This window comes from Pseudorca crassidens, chromosome 9, assembly GCF_039906515.1.
Source record: "Pseudorca crassidens isolate mPseCra1 chromosome 9, mPseCra1.hap1, whole genome shotgun sequence".
NCBI lineage: Eukaryota > Metazoa > Chordata > Mammalia > Artiodactyla > Delphinidae > Pseudorca > Pseudorca crassidens.
In genome coordinates, this window is record NC_090304.1 from 54,308,351 (window position 1) to 54,328,056 (window position 19,706).

General features: G+C 36.2%; 1 protein-coding gene across 1 annotated transcript in view; it reads left to right on the plus strand.

Moving 5' to 3' along the window:
* Positions 1 to 19,706, plus strand: part of UVRAG (UV radiation resistance associated) — a 352,887-nt gene that overhangs the window by 198,378 nt on the left and 134,803 nt on the right. The window lies entirely within an intron of this gene.

Sequence of the window (19,706 nt, forward strand, 5' to 3'; positions counted from 1 at the left end):
TACAGACAGCCTAGCCTCCACATTCAGTAATTTTCCTTTCTTTTTCTCCATAGGCTCAAATAGTCATCTTTGTATAAATATACTAAAACAATTTTTAAAAAATTTTTGAAGTATTTTGAAGTTAATACGTATAATATAGTGTATACACGCACAGACACACTTCACATTTTCACAATGAACACACCTGCATAAGCAGAATCTCCATCAAGAAACAGAGACAAGGACCCCAGAAGCCCAGAAGTTTCATGTCCTCTTCCATTCATGGCATCTCTAGACAGACTAACTACTACCTTGACTCACTATACCATAGATTGGGTTTGCCTAATTTTGAACTTTATACACATAGAACCATATAATATGTACATTTTATGTGCTGGCTTTTGTTCAACATTTTGTTTGTAAGATTCATCCCTACCTGAATGTAATGTAGTCTTAGTTTATTTTTGCTGCCAGTAGTATTACACTGAATGAACATGTATTTATTTATTCTTGCTTTTGGCATTTCATTAATTTCTAGTTTGGGACTATTACAGGTAATGTTTCTGTGAATGGTATAGTACATGTTTCTTAAAGAAGTTTTTTAATGCATTTCTTTTAGATATAAACCCAGGAGCAGAATTACATAGTCATACTATATGCATATCTTCAGCTTTAGTAGGTTGTGTCCAAAAGTTTTCCAAAGTAGTTGTGCCAGTTTACCTCTTCTCCATCCAGCAGTGTATCCTCCATCCTTGTCAGTGTTTGGTACTTTCTGTCTTTTGTATTTTAGCCTTCCTGGTGGGTATGTTGTTAGTGTCTCCTTGCAATCTTAATTTTGATTTCCCTGAAGACTAACGAAGTTGAACACTATTTCGTATATTTCTTGCTGATTGGGATACATTCCTTTTGAAGCACCTGTTAAAAGTCTTTTGCTGCTCCCCCCACCTCTATTGGTTTGAGTAATATTATTTTTTGATTATATATTATGGGTATGGTTTCTTTGTTTGAAATATGCATTGAAAATATATTCTCCCATTCTGTGGCTAGCTAGTTCACCCTTTTGTGATACCTTTACATGAACACAAGTTCCATTTTATCAGTCTTGTCTTTTTTAGTTAAGGTCTTTTGTGTCTAGTTTAAGAAATATTTGTCTATTTTAATGTCATAAAGATCTTCTGTGTTTTCTTTTAAATGTTTACTCTTGAACTTTTTACATTTATATCTATAATTCATCAGGAATTGATTTTTTTGTGTATGATGTAAGGTAAGAGTCAAGACTCACTTTTTATATATAGTCAATTGGCCCAGCACCATTTATTGAAAACCATGCTTTCCCCATCGCACTGCTGTTTCTCTTTTGTCATAAATAAGGTAAACATATACTTGTCTGTTACAAGACCATCTGTTCTGTTTCACTGAACTGTTACTCTATTCTTTTGCCCTTATCTTACTGTTTTAATTTCTCTCATGTTATATTTGGTCTTGCCCTCTGTTAAAGTTCTTCAGCTTAGCTGTTCTTCAAGATCACCTAGGTTATTCTTGTCCTTTTGCATTTTCATGTGAACTTCTACACAGAAAAGAAACCTTATTAGGATTTTGCTTGGGAATACATTTGATATATTTACCAACACAATTGGGGTTAATAGACTTCTTTACAGTATTGAGTCTTCCATTCCAAGAAAATGGTATATGCCTTTGTTTGTTAGATCACTTTTACAAAATCTTATTGAAATAAAGTAGTTGTTAGTAAATGGATGTTTTCCATGATTCACTGAATTTATCAATATTTCTATTTTTGATGTTTTATGATAACTGTTATAACTATCTTTAACTTTTATTTTCTACTTGTTGCTGATATATGGAAATATGAATGATTTTTTTAAAGTAGTATTGATTTTATTATATGTGCAAAGAAATGTTCCCTGGAAGTTTTATAGACAAATTAGCAATTCTAATGTTAGGGTAATGGCCCTGCAGCTGCAGCTCTCACAGTGATCGATTATTTATTTATTTATTATAAGCTAATTACATTTACAATTAAATTCAATTATACTATAATTAAATTGATTCTATTCTAATTATTTTATGACATAAGATAAGAAAATTACAGAAAGTTTTTTAAACAGCTTTATTGAGATTTAATTCATATACCATGCAGTTCATTTTAAAGTGTATAATTCAGTCTTTTTTGGTTTATTTATAGGGTTATACAATGATCACAGTCTAATTGTCCCTCCTAAAAGAAAATTCATACCCATTAAACAGTTGTTCCAAATTTCCCCTTTCATAAATCCTAAGCAACCACTGATTCATTTTCTGTCTCTATAAATTTGTCTTTTCTGGACAGTATGTAAATGGAATCATACAATATGTGGTCTTTTGTGACATTTTTCATTTAATGTAACGTTTCAAGGTTCATTCATGTTGTAGCATGTGTCATTACTTCTTTTTTTTAAAAATAAAATTCAATTACATGGATATACTATGTTTTATTTATCCATTCATCAGTTGATGAAAATTTGGATTGTTTCCAGTTTTTGCCTATTATGAGTAATGCTTCTTTGAACATTCATATATAAGTTTTTGTAAGGAAGTATGTTTTTATTTCTCTTGAATACGCCTGAGGGTAGAATTGCTAGGTCATGTGCTAACTGTTTAACTTTTTGAGCAATTGCCAGCTGCTTTTCACAGCAGCCGTAACCATTTTACTTTCCCACCAGCAATGTATGAGGGTGCTAGTTTCTCCATGTCCTCACCAATACTTGTTATTTTCTCTCTTTATTATTGTAGCCTTCCTAATGAGTGTGAAGTGGTATCTCATGGTAGTTTTTTTTTTTAATATTTATTTATTTATTTAGGCTGCATCAGGTCTTAGTTGTGGCACGCGGGCTTCTCTCTAGTTGTGGCTCACAGACTCAGTAGTTGTGGCGCATGGGGTCTAGAGTGTGCAGGCTTAGTTGCCCCTCGACACATGGGATCTTAGTTCCACGACCAGGGATCGAACCCGTGTCCCTTGCATTGGAAGGTGAATTCTTAACCACTGGACCACCAGGGAAGTCCCTCACATGGTAGTATTGAATCACATTTCCCTAATGGCTAATGTGCTTATTACAGTTGATTTTTGTATAATAATTTTACAGGCATACCTAATTTTATTGCACTTCACTTTATTGCACTTTGCAGATAATTGCTTTTTTTTTTAATTGAAGGTTTGTGACACTCTTGTGTTGAGAAAGTTTATTGGTACCATTTTTACAATAGCTTTTGCTCACTCATGTCTCTATATTACATTTTGCTCGCTCATGTCTCTATGTTACATTTTGGTAATTCTTGCAATACTTCAGACTTTTACATTATTATTGTATTTGTTATAGTGATCTGTGATCAGTCATCTTTGATGTATACAATTGTACTTGTTTTGGGGCACCACGAATCACGCCCATATAAGACAACGAACTTAATCGATAAACGTTATGTGTGTTCTGACTGTTGCACTAACTGGCCATTCCCCTGTCTCTCTCCCACTCCTGGGGCCTCCCTATTCCCTGAGCCACAGTAATTTCAAAATTAGGTTAGTTAATAACCCTACAGTGATCTCTGAGTGTTCAAGTGAAAGGAAGTGTCATACGTCTCTCACTTTAAATCAAAAGATACAAATGATTAAGCTTAGTGAGGAAAACATTTTGAAAGCCAAGACAGGCTGAAAGCTAGGCTCTTGAGCCAAGCAGCCAAGTTGTGAATGCAAAGAAAAGTTCCTGAAGGAAATTAAAAGTGCTACTCCATTGAGTACATGGATGATAAAAAAGTGAAATAGCTGTATTGCTAATATGGAGAACGTTTTAAAGGTCTGGACAGAAGACCAAATCAGCCACAACATTCCCTTAAGCCAAAGCCTAACCCAGAGCAAGGCCCTAACTCTCTTCAATTCTGTGAAGGCTGAGAGAGGTGAAGAAGCTGCAGAAGAAAAGTTTGAAGCTAGCAGAGACTAGCCGGTGAGGTTTAAGGGAAGAGGCGTTCTCAATAATATAGAAGTGCAAGGTGAAGCAGCAAGTGCTGATGTAGAAACTGCAACAGGTTATCTAGAAGATCTAGCTAGATAATGAATGTAGGTGGTTACACTAAACAACAGAGCTGCAGTGAAGACAAAACAGCCATATACTGGAAGAAGATGCCATCTAAGATGTTCATGGCTAAAGAAGAGAAGTCAATGCCCGGCTTCAGAGCTTCAAAGGACAGGCTGACTCTGTTGTTAGGGGCTAATGCAGCTGGTGACTTTAAGTCAAAGCCAGTGCTCGTTTACCATTCTCAAAATCCTAGGACCCTTAAGAATTATGCTAAATCTACTCCGCCTGTGCTCTGTAAATGGAAAAAGAAAGCCTGGATAGCAGCACACACCTCTGTTTACAGCATAGTTTACTGAATATTTTATGCACACTGTTGAGACCTACAGCTTAGGAGAAAAGATTTCTTTCAAAATATCACTGCTCATTGATAGTGTACCTGGTCACCCAAGAGCTCTGCAGATGTGGTGGAAATAGTAAGAGAACTAGAATTAGAAGTGGAGCCTGAAGATGTGATTGAAATGCCACAAGCTCATGATAAACTTAAACGGATAAGGAGTTACTTCTTACAGATAAGCAAAGAAAGTGGTTTCTTGAGATGGAAACTACTGGTGAAGATGCTGTGAAGATTGTTGAAACAACAACAAAATTTAGAATATTAAATAAACTTAGTTGATAAAGCAGCAGGGCTTGAGAGAAGATTGACTCCAGTTTTGAAAGGAGTTCTACTGTGGGTAAAATGCTAACAAACAGCAAGCACTGCATGCTACAGAGAAGTTGTGAAAGGAAGAGTCAATCTATGTGGTAGACTTTATTGCTGTCTTGTTTTAAGAAATTGGCCATAGGGCTTCCCTGGTGGCGCAGTGGTTGAGAGTCCGCCTGCCGATGCAGGGGACGCGGGTTCGTGCCCCGGTCCGGGAAGATCCCACATGCCGCGGAGCGGCTGGGCCCGTGAGCCATGGCCGCTGAGCCTGCACGTCCGGAGGCTGTGCTCCGCACGGGAGAGGCCACAACAGTGAGAGGCCCGTGTACCGCAAAAAAAAAGAAAGAAATTGGCCATAGCCACTCCAACCTTCAGCACCCACCACCCTGATCAATTAGCAGTCATCAACATCAAGGCAAGACCCTCTACCAGCAAAAAGATTATGACTCTCCAAAGGCTCAGATGATGGTTAACTTTTTTTTTAGTAACAAAGTATATTTTCATTAAGGTATGCACCTTGTTTTTTTAGACATAATGCTATTGCACACTTAATAGACTACAGAATAGTGTAAACGTAACTTTTATGTGTACTAGAAAACCAAAAAAATCATGTGACTTGCTTTATTACAGTATTTGCTTTGTTGTGGTGGTCTGGAACCAGACCCGTGATATCTGCGAGTTATGTGTGTATATCCAAGGAACTTATTAATTCTGATTGTTGTTAGATTCTTTTGAATTTTATGTGTACAGTCAGTTCACCTGCAAATAATGGCATTTTAATTTATTTCCTAATATTAATGCATTAAGGGACTTCCCTGGCAGTCCAGTGGTTAAGACTCCACACTTCCACTGCAGAGGGGTGGGTTCAGTTCCTGGTCGGGGAACTAAGATCCCACACGCTACACAGCCAAACAAAAGAGAGAAAAATTAATGCCTTAAAATTTTTTTTCTGGCCTGATTGCACTGTCTAGTACATCCATTATAATATTAAATAGAAGTGGTGACAGTGGATATCTTTGTCTCGTTTCTAGTCTCAGGGAGAAAGCTTTCAGTGTTTCACCGTTAAGTATGGTGTTTTATTATAAACTTTGTGGTTTTTATTTTGTGGTTTACATTTTTAACATCATTTCCTCATTTTGTCATTTTGTGTTACTATTTTTTAATGAATTTTTAAGAGTTCAGTATGTGAGCATTCATTTCTTTGTCTTTTTATCTTTCTAAAAATCTGTTTACTTGAGGTATAATTTATATACAATAAAATTAATCAGTTTTAAATATACAATTTAATAAGTTTAACTAATATAGTCAGACAAGTAACTGCCACGATGGTGAATGAAAGACATTTCCATCACACTAAAAATTTCCCCTTTCCTCTTTGTAGTCAGTTCATTCCCCTACCTTTTGACCACTGGCAACTACTGATCTGCTTTCTGACATCATTTGCCTTTTATAGAATTTTATGTAAATGGAATCATGTAATATATACTCTTTATATTTGGCTCTTTTTCACTTAGCATAATGATTTTGGGATTTATCCATGTGGTTGCATGTGTCAGGAATGAATTTCTTTTTATTGTTGAGTACTATTCCACTGTGTGTGTGTGGAATACACACACACAATTTGTTTATACATTTATCTGTATACTAGATTTGGTTCCTGTCTTGAGTTATTGTGAACAAAGTTGCTGTAAATATTCGAGTAGAAGCCCTTGTGTGGGCATATTCTCTTGGTTAAATAACTAGGGGTAGGCTTGCTGAATGTATATAGTAAGAGTGTGTTTAACTTTATAAAACTGTTACACTGTTTGGCATTCCCACTAGCAATGCATGAGAGTTCCATTTACTTCATATCCAAACATTTTTCATTTTAGCCATCCTAGGAGATGTATGGTTGTTTCTCATTGTGGTTTTAATTTGTATTTCTCTGATAACGAATGAGGTTGAACATGTTTTCCTGTGCTTATCTGTTATCTGTATCTTTTCTCTGGTGAAATGTTTAGATCTTTTTTGGCTGCTTTTTAAAATTTTTCCCCTTTGGGAGTGTTTGAGAGTATCTTATTATTGATGTCTAAGAGTTCTTTATATACTCTAGATACATGTTATTTATCAGATACATGTTTTACATATTTTTCTCCTTAATAATGTCTTTTGAGTTTATTCATCATTTCTTTTTAGATAAACTTTGTCTTGTAGAAATCTTCGCTTAACTCAAGGACACTTAAGATTTTCTCCTGTTTTCTTCCAGAATTTTTATCATTTTAGTTATTAGATTTATGTCTGTGATTTATTTGGGGTTAACTTTTGTGTATGGTGTGAAGAGAAGAGTCCCCTGAACACTGTTGGGGCTCTCATTTGTCTACCTGCTCTGTATTGTGGCCTAGAAACACTCCCCACCCAGGAAGCTGGAGGAGTATAAGGCTCACCTTGTTTGTTTCCCTGCTCTCAGAAACCACTGTCCTGGGCTGCCTTTATCCAGTGCCTGAAGCTGTTGTCGTGTATAATTTTGTATGATTTTTTAGTTGTTTACAGTGGGAGGGTAAATCTGATGTATGTTATTCCATCATTCAGAAGTAAAAGCCTTTTTCCTGTGCTTTCTCACCTCTGTGCTTGTTATGAGAATATGCTTTTCCCATCTCTACTTGGTTCAGTTATTTTGCTCCTTCAAAGACATACTTAAATATGAGCTCTCTTTAGAGGCTTTTTTCTCCCTCATCCAGAGATTTCTTGCTCCTCCTGTGGACCCATAGTATTTTTTTTTAAATATTTTATTTATTTATTTATTTATGCTTTGCCGCGTCTTAGTTGCGTCACGTGGGATCTTTAGTTGCAGCATGCAGACTCTTAGTTGCGGCATGCGTGTGGGATCTAGTTACCCGATCAGGGATCAAACCGAGGCCCCCTGCATTGGGAGTGCAGTCTTACCCACTGGACCACCAGGGAAGTCCCCCCCATAGTATTTTTGATGTTGCTTATTTTACTTATTAGTTGGTTTGGACTTTGAGGGCAGAAGCTTTACATTTTTATGTTAGTATCCTTCTTAGTGCCCAGCGTAGTGCCTTACGTGGCACCCGGCGTGCATGAGCACAGAGTGAGGCTCTGACGGGCTCTCTTCTAGGTAATGTGCATTACATATAGTGCATGAATCTTTTATCCTTAGTTCATCTGCAATGCATCCCTTTTTGGCTACCTATTTATTTTCAGTGTATTTCAGACAGTTGAGATTGATAAATAAATGACATGTAATGGCAAACAGAAAATCAATTGTGTTGGCAGTGTATTTGGAATGTGAATAAAGTAGGCCATAGTTAACAAGTTTTAAATTTTTACACTGTATGAAATACAGGTTAGACTCAAAGAATAATTTTGTAACTGTGATTTTACTTCATTTCAGTTAATTTTAGAAAAATATAGTTTAAATTTAAAGGGATAGGTTTTGATTCAGAGTGCTTTGATGCATGCCTGGCTTCATTATTCGCCAGCTGTGCAACCTTGTCCAATTACTTGGCTTCATCTCTAAAGTAAAGTTAATAATAGTACTTATGACTGTGTTGATATCCTGCTGAGTTTTAACAGGCTCCTAAGTTCTGCTGATGTTGCTGGTCTGTGGAGCACACTTTGTGTAGCAGAGATGTGTATGATGATCAGATGAGTTGTAAAATTGAAATGATCTTATAAAAATAGGAACAAAATGCTTTCTGTCTTATTCCTGTATCACACCTTGTTGAACTTCTGTACTGTTTATTTAAAGTCCTTCCTGACTGAAGATGGCCTCCTATGATCCACCTCAATCTGAATGCTTTAGCCATACTCACGTTCTTTTAGAACTAAAAGAAACTTAAATTTGCTTTAGTCTGTCTCACTTGCATTTACGCCTCTGTTAATTGGCACTTTCTCCAGGAAATCTTCACTGGCTCTCTTCCCTTTGGTGTGTTTCCATAGCACCTGTGCTTTTCCATTATAGCATTGTAGTTGTTAGTTTGGTTCTTCCTCTAGTAAGATCGCCGAGGGTTGGGATAGTGCCTGGGGCATAGTAAGCATTCAATAAATATTTGTTGAAGGAATGAATCATAGTCTAATGTTACGGGCATCACTGCTAAAGGACGAAGACTTCTGTAGCTTCTAGCTTAGTATTCATTTGGGAAAACTGATATTGTCATGAGAAATACTGTAGAAAAAGTGTATATTCTTTGGCAGTGATTGTCAGAACTATCCGTGTTCCAATACAGATTGCATATTAACATTTATACTTGAGAGTCTGGGATAATGCCATTTAAAATCATGACATATTATGAGCAAAGTCCATTTCCATAGAGTCTCTGTTAGAATGACTCCAAATAAATAGATAGCTGTGGTGTACATATAAGATCTCTTCTAAGAGGTCTCATCTTCTGTGAAAAGACACATTTCTTTGGTGCTTTGGAAGTACCATCAAGTTTTATAATACTCAGATTGCCTGCTACCTGTAGCATGTATGTCTACATATCTTTTTCAAGACCATAAGTTTTTAAAATGAAAACACTATAGGATTTTAGAGGGGTTGGGGACTTTTGCCTTTTTCTAATAAGAGAAGCAAAAATAATAGCTACAGTATTTCAGTTATCATACTTATAGGTAAGATATTAGTTATTTAATTACCACAGTAACTTTATTAGGTAGGTACTATTATTTACATTTACAGTTGAGGAAACTCTAGGTCACAGTCAGGGACAGTAAATAACCTTACTGAAGTTCACACAACCAATGACAGGTGATGTGGTTAAAATCTTTCTATTGATTCCGAAACTCAATCACAGCATGATACCCCCTTTTTATCAGTAGTGTGATGTGTAAAGTCCATGGAATGTATATTATTCTGGCATATGGTAAAAAGATAGGGAGATACAGTTCTTCAGTTGTGTTCCCAGTTGTGTTTTTCCCTCTTATACTGATAGAGGGAAGTCCCAAGAAGTCTATCACCAGCCTTGAAACAGGTGAACTTCTAAACAGTGACTTCTGTCCCATTTAAAAGCCTGAGGTGTAATAATAATTGCTCATATTTGTAGAATGCTTATTAGTGCCAGGCAGTGTCATGTGTTTTCTATTCTTCATCTCATTTTGTTCTTACTAATTGTCCTATGAATTAAAGGTATTGTTATTATCTCCCTACTAATAAAGATATCATATATTATTATCCAGTTTATAGATGAGGAAACTGAGTTTCAGAGGCCCAAACCCACATAGCAAGTTATGACAGAGCCTGTGTTCAAAGTTACTGATACCAAACAGTGCTGCGAAGGAAGATGATAGGATTTTGTAAATCCCTGTTTTAATTCTGACAGTCCAAGTCAGAATTAGTCAGCACATTCTTGTATCTCCACTTTATCATGGAAAGAAAGGCTGGTAATGCTCAAGTTAAATATGTATTTGCCAGAATGGGTCAGAATTGTTGGCTTTTAACACTGACTTTGTACTTCAGGAGCTTTCATCCCGCTTTTATATATGTTTTTTGAGATGAGTATTATTTTATATTTCTCTGAACTCGTAGAATCATGGGCGGGTTAGGATCTAATGTTGGCACTTTGGGCTCAAATCTAAGCAGGAGAAAGAGTGCTGCTATTGGCTGTACTTTTCTGCCATTGGGAATCTCTATGTACTGCGGTGGTAAGATCTGAGGGGTTGGAAAGAAGGGTTGGCTAGATACAGATAACCATATTTCAGTACCAGTAGATCCTAATCTACTTGTTAGGGACCACTGTTCTTTATAGTGATTCTGCTAGGTTACCAGGGACTCTTTCTTATCTATTAAAAGTTCATTTGTGGTGAACATCATTCTTGTTTGCTTACGTGAATGTACTATTTAATGAATCTTGAGCCAAGTTAAAATATTTTAGAAGCACTGGAGTCACTGATACTGGTGACATGAAGCGGAAGAACGTATTTGTCACTGCGTGTGCAGCTTTGATTTAGTGTGTTGGCTAGCCAATAGTGAAGTGATTGGCTAATAAAAATGTTGCTGGTGGCTTCTTACATATCACGACTTCTCTTTGACACTTGGTGCTTATCTGCATACTTGGTTCTCAGCCCAAAAGCTCAGTTAGGATACAGAGTCAGTAATATGTGACATTTTGTCTTTGCTACTGATTTTTCTGAGTGACCATAAAGGAGCTAATTAACTTCTGAATCTTTTTATACATCTGTGCAGTAAGGATAGCACCTCATAGCAGTGCCATAGGGATTAATTTGTGTAAACATTTGGAAGAAATTAGTACCTATTATATATTTTATACTTTTGTTTATGAGAGTTCATTGCGGCTGAATGATTTATCGCAAAGAGGCAAAAAGATAATTTCTATCCCTGTCTCTGACTTGCTGGGTGACCACAGAACTCTGAGGGGCCTCGTTACTCCATACCTGTAAGTTTCCCCTTCCCGTTCCCGGAAGGCAGTGGTTCTCAATTTGTGGTCTACGGCAACTTCCAGCTGGGTCACAGGCTGATCTTTTCAGCATTAATGTTTATTAATGTATATATTTTCATTTCCGGCAGGTAAATTAGTTATGATGTTTAATTAAAAAAAACAGATTTCCCCTCATTAGTGTCTCAAGCCAAATAACCTTCACATTAACTAATTATATATTGGTTTACAGGGTCTTTTGCTCTAACTCAACCCCCAAATCTTTGAAATGAGAAGCAGCACTCTAAATTAATTTGCTTGAAATTTGGTTTAGAAAATGGTATGAAACATTGGTCTTAAGGAAATGTGTTTAGTAGAACTGAAACACACTTAAACATGTTGATAAAATTTAAGAACTCTTCAGTGGTGCCTGGGGAGTGATGTTAACTTCATAAAAGCAGAGTTCCCTAATCTTTGTAGGAAGGAACTACTTTTTAATCCAATTAGTTTCTTGATATTAATGATAACATCTATGTAGTACTTTATAGTTAGAAAGTGCTTGCACAAAGATGATCATATTTGATCCTTAAAGTATCCTTTAAGCTAAGTATGGCAAATATTGTTATCTTCATTTTATATATGAGATGCTGAGAAGGTAAGTGACTTAGCGAGGTACAAACAGACAGGAGCAAAGTTGGAACGTAGATCTAGACCTTTTGTCTCCAAATTCTGTGCTTTTCTCACTATTCCATACTATCTAAAACTTTGCAAAATCTGAATCCTACATAAATCCTAGGAAGCAGGTAATTTTTATTGAAATCCTGTAGCATGCCAGATCTTTTTTCACTTATGGTATTATCATTTAATTCTTAAAATAGTACTAAGAGATAATAATTATTACTCCCTTTTTCCAAATGAGGAAAACTGGGGCTTAGAGACATTTCTCAAGGTTGCATAGATAAGTAACAGATCCAGATTCCGATTTTGATTTATTTCATTCCAAAGCCTGTCTTGTTTCTAACTAAACATAATATCGTTGTTGCTTTCTCTGGTATATGTCTAACAGATAAACTGATGGTTTGCTAGTTTTCCATTTTACCTATGGACTTAAATGGAGAACTTTGTTCTGCTATATTCATTTTTATTACAGGATGAGTAAAGTGAATTTTCTCCAAAGATTTTTTTGATTTGGTTGTATCTTAACTAAGAGATCTGGATTAAAGATCTGTCAGTCTCTCAGTTTGTCCTTAGGCAAATCATCCAACTTTGGGGGCTAATTTCCTTTTCACAGACAAACCAAACAAAATTTTGAGTTATATAGTCAAGATTTCTTATAGCTCTGAGATTCTGGTTATCTTAGGAGATAGGATTGACAGAAAGGATAGGGATCTCTTCACCTTTTTTGGTGAATCTCTTTATTTTTTGAAGTTTTATGCTAATGATAAATTTCCCAGCAATGAAAGAAGAAAAGGAAAAAAAAGAAGATTCTCTGACCCAGATGTATCTATAGATGCCGTTTGTTAACTGGAAAGCCTCCATTAGGTGGGAATGACCTATTGGAATTCTCTAATCAGCCATACTCAACTCCTATTTTACAGTCTTCGGTCTGTTTTGGTAAGCAAGAGCAGGAACTCATTCTGTAAGTGACATTGTGTGTAGAAGAGGTCAGAAGTGTCAGATTTCATTGCTCAGATCTGGGGAGAGAAACTCCTCTTGGTAATTTCAGTGAATAAAAAGTTTCGATCCTTTATTGCCACAATAAGAAATGATTTATATGAAGTTTCCATCAATTATGATAATTATGGTCATTTTGCAATAAAGTTGAGTAATTAAGGTGAAATATATATATATATATATATATAAATATATATATGGTTTGTTCTATTTAATTAGCTTCTGCTTGGTCAGTAAATTATTATGCTTATTTGGCCTGCATCTCAGATTAAAGAAGGATCACACAATATATTTAAATTGGTGCTTTCGCTTCTATCAAAAGGTTATAGATTTCTATTTGAACTTACAAAGACATTATTAAGCATTGTGTAACAATTTTCTCCTCATAGGTTCTAAGGTCACAAGTTGAAAAATTAGTTCTCACAGACCTTACAATTCAAGATATATTTATTACAAATGACGGCAAATTTAAATTTTATTCGTCTGTATACATGCTCTGATTTTCCTGGAGCCATCTGACAGGAATTCCTAAACAAATTTCCTTCAAAATTAATATCTGCCTTTCAAAATTTTGGGGACCTAAGGATAATTTTCCCCTGGGATTTATTAAAGTTTCTTTACTTTCAGTTGTTGGCCTGTATGCAGCTTGTGAAAGGCAGTAAAAGACAGACAGACAACTTGGTGGTGGGGCAGGCAAAGGTGGTTTCTAAGTAAACCTCAGATTTTCTTTTCAGAATGATTCATTTTCCATATATTTGTAACGATTTATTTCAGTAATATCTTAACTGGATTGTAAGAAAGTCAAACTGTCATATTTTAATCTCCCCCTCTCCCCCTATACTTGCCATGGAAAGTATAGATGTGTAGAAATAAGCCACCGGACAGAATTTTATTTTGGTTTGTCATCATTTTTTCTCTGCTTATTACCCAAAAGCATTGGAAGTAGCATTTACAAAAAATACATTTACAATTAGATGTTTTAACACAGAAGTAAAAGAAGATCGTAAGGCATGTAAAGGATGTGGGAAGGGCATTGATGTGTGTATGTACACGCGTGCCTTTGTCAGTTCATTTATTCATCATTTATGGAGCAGACAGAAGGAACCAGGCATTGTGTAAGATGTTAGAAACAGAATGACAGATGTGATGGTTATATGACAGAAACACATGGAGAGTACCATAGGAACACAGAAGATGAGCATCTGAAAATCAGAACACCATGTAAAGGAGGTGACACTTGAGCTGAGTCTAGGAGAATATGTAGTAGATAGCTATGGAGGGAAGGTGAGACTTTCCAGGTAGAGGGAACAGCTATACAGAGGCATGGAAGTAGAGTAGAGAATTTCAGGTAATTCCAGTAAAGCCTCAGCTAACCTTTGAGTAAAGGTCCCCAGGAGAGGCTAGAGAGGTAAATAACAACCTAATCATAAAGGAAGTTATGTCATAAAGTTTGGAGATCTATTGAAATAACTTAAGCAAATTTCTCAAAGACAAAAAGTAGATACAACTGTGTTGATGACTATAATATAGGAGATTAGACGTATGTTTTAGAAAATTCTCTTTGAAGAGTTAAGCATAGAGAATTGTCATGACAGAAGTTATTATAGTAATCTAAGCAGTACATAATTAAAATCTAAACAGTTTGGAAATGTAAAGGGAGGAGGGAGTGTGTGGATTCAAGAGGTATTTAATGATGGACTCTACTGTTAATGGTTTAGTGGATTGGAGGAGAGAAGGAGAGAGAAAAATTTAGATAGTTTCCAATTTCTGGTTTGGACAACTGGCCAGATAATTAACCATTCATCAGAACAAATATTGGAGGAGAAGCAGATGTTGGGGGAAAGGGAGAAAGGGGAAGAATCAAGACTTCCAATTTTGGATAATTACCTAATGGGTAAGATAGTAAACAAGAAACCAACAAATAAAGTAAATGTCAGATTGTGAGAAGGACTAGAAACAAGCTGTGGTGATAGAAGTTAACTATGGGAGACCATTTTTACAAAGATTGCTCAGAAAAGGATGGTTTGAGGAGCTCAGTCTTGCAAGATAAGAATTGCTGGGGTAACAACAATGGGAACAGCACGTGAAAAGGCTTGGACATAGGAAGTGCCTGTATTGTAGGATAGAAAGGACGCCACTGTAGCTGGAACATAATTTGTAAGGAAGAGAGTAGCAGCATGACATGAGGTTGGAGAAGAAGGAATTCAAAGTGTAAGTGAAGATATTTGCCTTATCCATTGAACAGGAGGAGAAGGCTAAGAAAATGGCATGGAGGCTGCCGAGTTTCATATTAGGTTGTAGGTAGGATTATGAAGAAATCCTTCTATTATTTCAAGGTTTATGAGGTAAGGTAATTAATATATTGGACTTAGAGGAGGTTTAAGGATTGGGGGGAATGTATGGAGTAGTCATCTCCAAGAATGAGAAAGCAGACTAAGGAGGAAATTGTAATAGGATTATTGGATGTGGTGCCTATTTGTGCTTTGTGGTTGTTATTTTTAAGGTAAAATCAATCAGGCTGGTTGTGTACTTTTCTCTCTCTACTTGGAGCTTCATGGGAGCAGGTTGAAAAAATGCAAATATTCAGTAAAAGTGAAATTATCCCCATTTTACAGATGAGGAAAATGAAGTTCAGGGAACTTAACACTTGTTTAGAGTTGTGAAAGTAAAATTTAACCCAGATCTTTCTGATTCCTAAGTCCATGGGCTTTCCAGTATAGTACACTTCCTCCCATAGGATCTGCCTATTGTTTTTAAGCATTAAATTAACTCTGACCTTCTTAGCTGTCAAGCCAATTGTGTAGAGTTATGAAAGGTATCAGTGCTTCCCTTTGCCTGTTACAAGGAAGTATATCAGTTCTTTAGGGAGAAAAAAATCTTCTCTTGGCACCAAATTCCAAGAGGAATTTAGCATGCAGTTTCTTATGTGCTAGATATTAGATATCATAATGAAATACAGTCAATTGCAAATTTTTGCAAAAGTTACAGCAAGAAATATCTATTAACCCTTGAGAACGGGAGCATCATAAATCATAGTACAGAAAAGGCATTTCTGTGGGGAGAAAAACTAAAATAGTCGAAGTATATTGCTTTCTGGTCGTCTGCCTTGATGTAGAAAGCTCAGAAGAATGACAATTTATTGGTTTTAACTGTAATTTTGACAGCAGCTGGCCACTGGCCAGTCTGAGACCAAACTCTCGGTGAGAGGGAGCCTAAAGAGTCTGTGTTTTGTTTAGTTGATTGAAACAAGATTCATATTCTTCAGCTATTCAATTTATAGGAGACAGCATTGATATTTGGTTATTAAAATTAAAGTGTCTGACTTGAGTTCTTGCTGAACAGAGGGGGGCCATGGTGTATCATGGATAGGGCCAAGGGTTTCAGAAAGCAGTTTCGAAGTATGGTAAACCAAGCCATGTATTTGCTTTCTCTCCCTCTCAGTGACTCATTGATATGATGATAAAGATACATGCATAAAAAATAAGTCCTTGGTGATGGTGAAAATACAAGAGGGTGCCATTGGAATAGCAAAGATTTTTGACATAGTTCTCAAAGACACAAAGTAGATAGAATTGTATTGATGAATAAACTAGAGCAGAGGAAAACTGCAACCTGGAATCCAGTGGAAAAGGCTGCAGTGGGAGTTTCTGGTAGAGCTCTCAGATACCTCAACTTGCAATTCCCAGGTATGGAAATCAGGAATGATGGAGCAATAATTAGGGTAACTGGGCCTACTGGCCCATTTTCTTTCCTTTGTGAATTTGGGGTAACTTCCTATAACATTTGCTCCAACTGCTTTCTAAACATAATGGATTCCTGACCTGGTTAGGTTCCGTGGTATGAGATTTTGGCATAGAAATGTAGAGCAAAGCCTGACTGTGGAATTTTACAACCAACCCAGAGGGGAGACATGAAAGGCAGCTCTACTTAAGAGTGAAATACCCTAAAGTAACATAATCCCAAAGTAAACTTCTCCTTATTTGATAGTGATTTAAAGTAAAGGTACTGCCTTCTCCCAGCATATGTACCTTGAAGGAACGCTAATTGTCAGCAAGAACTGCCCACTTACGCTGAGCTGCTATTCAGGGGTGAAGCCTTTTATGTAAATAACTCTTCATAGCTTCAAAGGAAACCTGCATTATTACCTATGCTAACCAACCTAATCACTTTTTCATGGATTTAAAGGGAAAACCAAGGGTCATCAGATATTTGAGGAAAACACTATGAATTAGACCAGGTTGAACAAACAGAATAGCTGACCTAAAAGAAACAGAAAATACAAAGCACAGAGAAGAGCTTTAAAAAAACTTAAATTAATATCCTCAGATTTGACTTCCAGCCTCTGGGATGTAGAAAGGTGGAAGGAGCATCACTTCCACACTAACAATGAGAGAAAGCTGGATAATGTACAAAATTATAACTTTTCTTGAATCTATCCAAGTACTAAGATTTCAAGGCAACCAATCCCTAGGGGAGGGAAAGTATCACTGAGAAAGCCCTACCCAGGGACACAGAGTATGGCCTGGTTTAACCAGGACAACAGAGGAACTCCCTCCCTTCCTCCCCAGCCAGGCTAGAAAGCACAGAATAACAAGTCACTGAGGCGGAGAGGCAAGAGCATGGTGAGACACCCTTACTTAGGTGCTGGTTCACAGGGAATACCTAAATCTGGTAATAGTATAGTGTCATTGAGAAAACACCTCTGTCAGACCATCTTCACCATTACCACCAATGCCACCACCACCCCCGAAAAGGGAAAAATTAGAGGCAATTTGAAGAATGTGATGCACTGAAGGTAATCATGGCAGCAACGGAACCCAAATCCAGCTCGGTTTGATTGTATTGACTCATTCCTCCAAATTAACAGAAGAAAAAGCATGTCTTTTTCTTTCTCTGTTGCCCTGCAAATGATGTTCAGTATTAAATCAAAATTTTTGAGACCAAAAAAAAAAAGGCAAAACAAAACAAAAAAACATCACTACCATCACCAACACCACCACCACCAACAAAAGGTTGACAGGAGAAGAAATTAACAGAAAAAGACTTCAGAGATGACTTAGATGTTGGGACTGTCAGAGAGAGTATTTAAAATAACTGGTTAATATGCTTCAGAATTTTGTGGAAAGGTGGATAACATACAAGAACAGATGGTAAATTTCAGCTGAGAGGTGGTGGAAACTGTAAGAAACAGTTTAATGGATAGACTGTAAACCAAAAACACAGTAATGAGCTGAAGAATGCCTTTGACAGACTCATTGGTAGATTCAGCACAACTGAGGAAAGAATCATTGAACTTGAAGATAGGTCAACAGAAATTACCCAAACTGAAGTGCAAAGAGACTCTTTCACATAAAACTAAGTTATTTCATTATCAGCTGTCTTATACTTTAAGAAATAATAAAGGAAATTCTTCAGCAGGAGAAACATGATACCATACAGAAACTTAGCTCTACACACAAAAATTGAGAGCTCCAGAAATGGTTGAAAGGAAGATATTATAAAGAAATTTTTTTCTTATTTTTAATTGCTCTAAAGACTGTTGATTTTCTAATGCAAAAATAATGTTTTAGAGTTTATAACATGCATAGAGTAAAATTTGTGAAGTATTTTACGAGTGAGGAAGGGAAGAGTTGGGAGTGTACTGTTGTCAGGATTTTATACTTTACATGAGGTGGTATAATTTTATTTGAAGGTAAACTGTTATTAATTTAAGTTATATATTGTAAACTCTGGGGCAACCACTAAAAATTTTAGAGGGAGGTAAGAATGAGCTGATAGTGAAGAAAGAGGAAGTCATAAAAAAAAATCCAAAAGCATAGAAAAAGAGGGATAAAGAAACAAAGAATAAATGGAACGGAACATTGAGAAAACAGCTAACAAAATAGGAGTTTTGTTGCGGTACGCGGGCCTCTCACTGTTGTGGCCTCTCCCACTGCGGAGCACAGGCTCCGGACGCGCAGGCTCAGCAGCCATGGCTCACAGGCCCAGCCACTCCGAGGCATGTGGGATTCTCCCAGACCAGGGCATGAACCCGTGTCCCCTGCATCAGCAGGCGGACTCTCAACCACTGCGCCACCAGGGAAGCCCGAGAAGGTAGTTCTTAATCTAAATGTATCAATGATTATATTAAGTGTAAATGTTCTAAATACCTCAGTTAAAAAAGAGATTGTTCAGATTTTATAAAGATAAAAAAAAAAGACCCAACTAAAGCCTATCTACAAGAAACACACTTCTAATTTAAAGTTATAGATAGATTAAAGGTAAAAGAATGGAAAAAATGCACTATGCAAATACCAACCAAAAGAAGGCCAAAGTGGCTCTAGTAATATCAGGCAAGGTAGACTTCAGAACAATGAATATTACCTGCAATAAAGAGGGATATTACATTATGGGATATTACATTATTACATTTCAAATTCATGAAAAGACGTAACAATTCTAAATATGTACGAATATAACAACCAAGCTTATATATATATGTGTGTGTGTGTGTGTGTGTGTGTGTGTGTGTGTGTATATATATATATATAAAAATCAAAAACTGATGGAACTGAAAGGAGAAATGGCTAAATGCACAATTATAGTTGGTAACCGTAACACTAATTTCTCAGTAATTTATAGAACAAGTAGAGAGAAAATCAGTAAGGAAAGAAGACATTAACAACATTATCAACTAACTTGACCTAATTAACAGTAGAACACCAGCAGAATATACATTTTTTTCAAGTACATATGGAATATTTAGTTAGGCCATATTTGGTGTCATAAAACAAATAAATGCAAAATAATGCAAAGTATTGTCTGTCACCAAAACAGAAATAGCTAGAAATCACTGACTAAAAGATATCTGGAAAACTCTTAATATTTTGAAATTGTACAACAAACATACATATACATACCAGGGTCAAAGAAGAAATA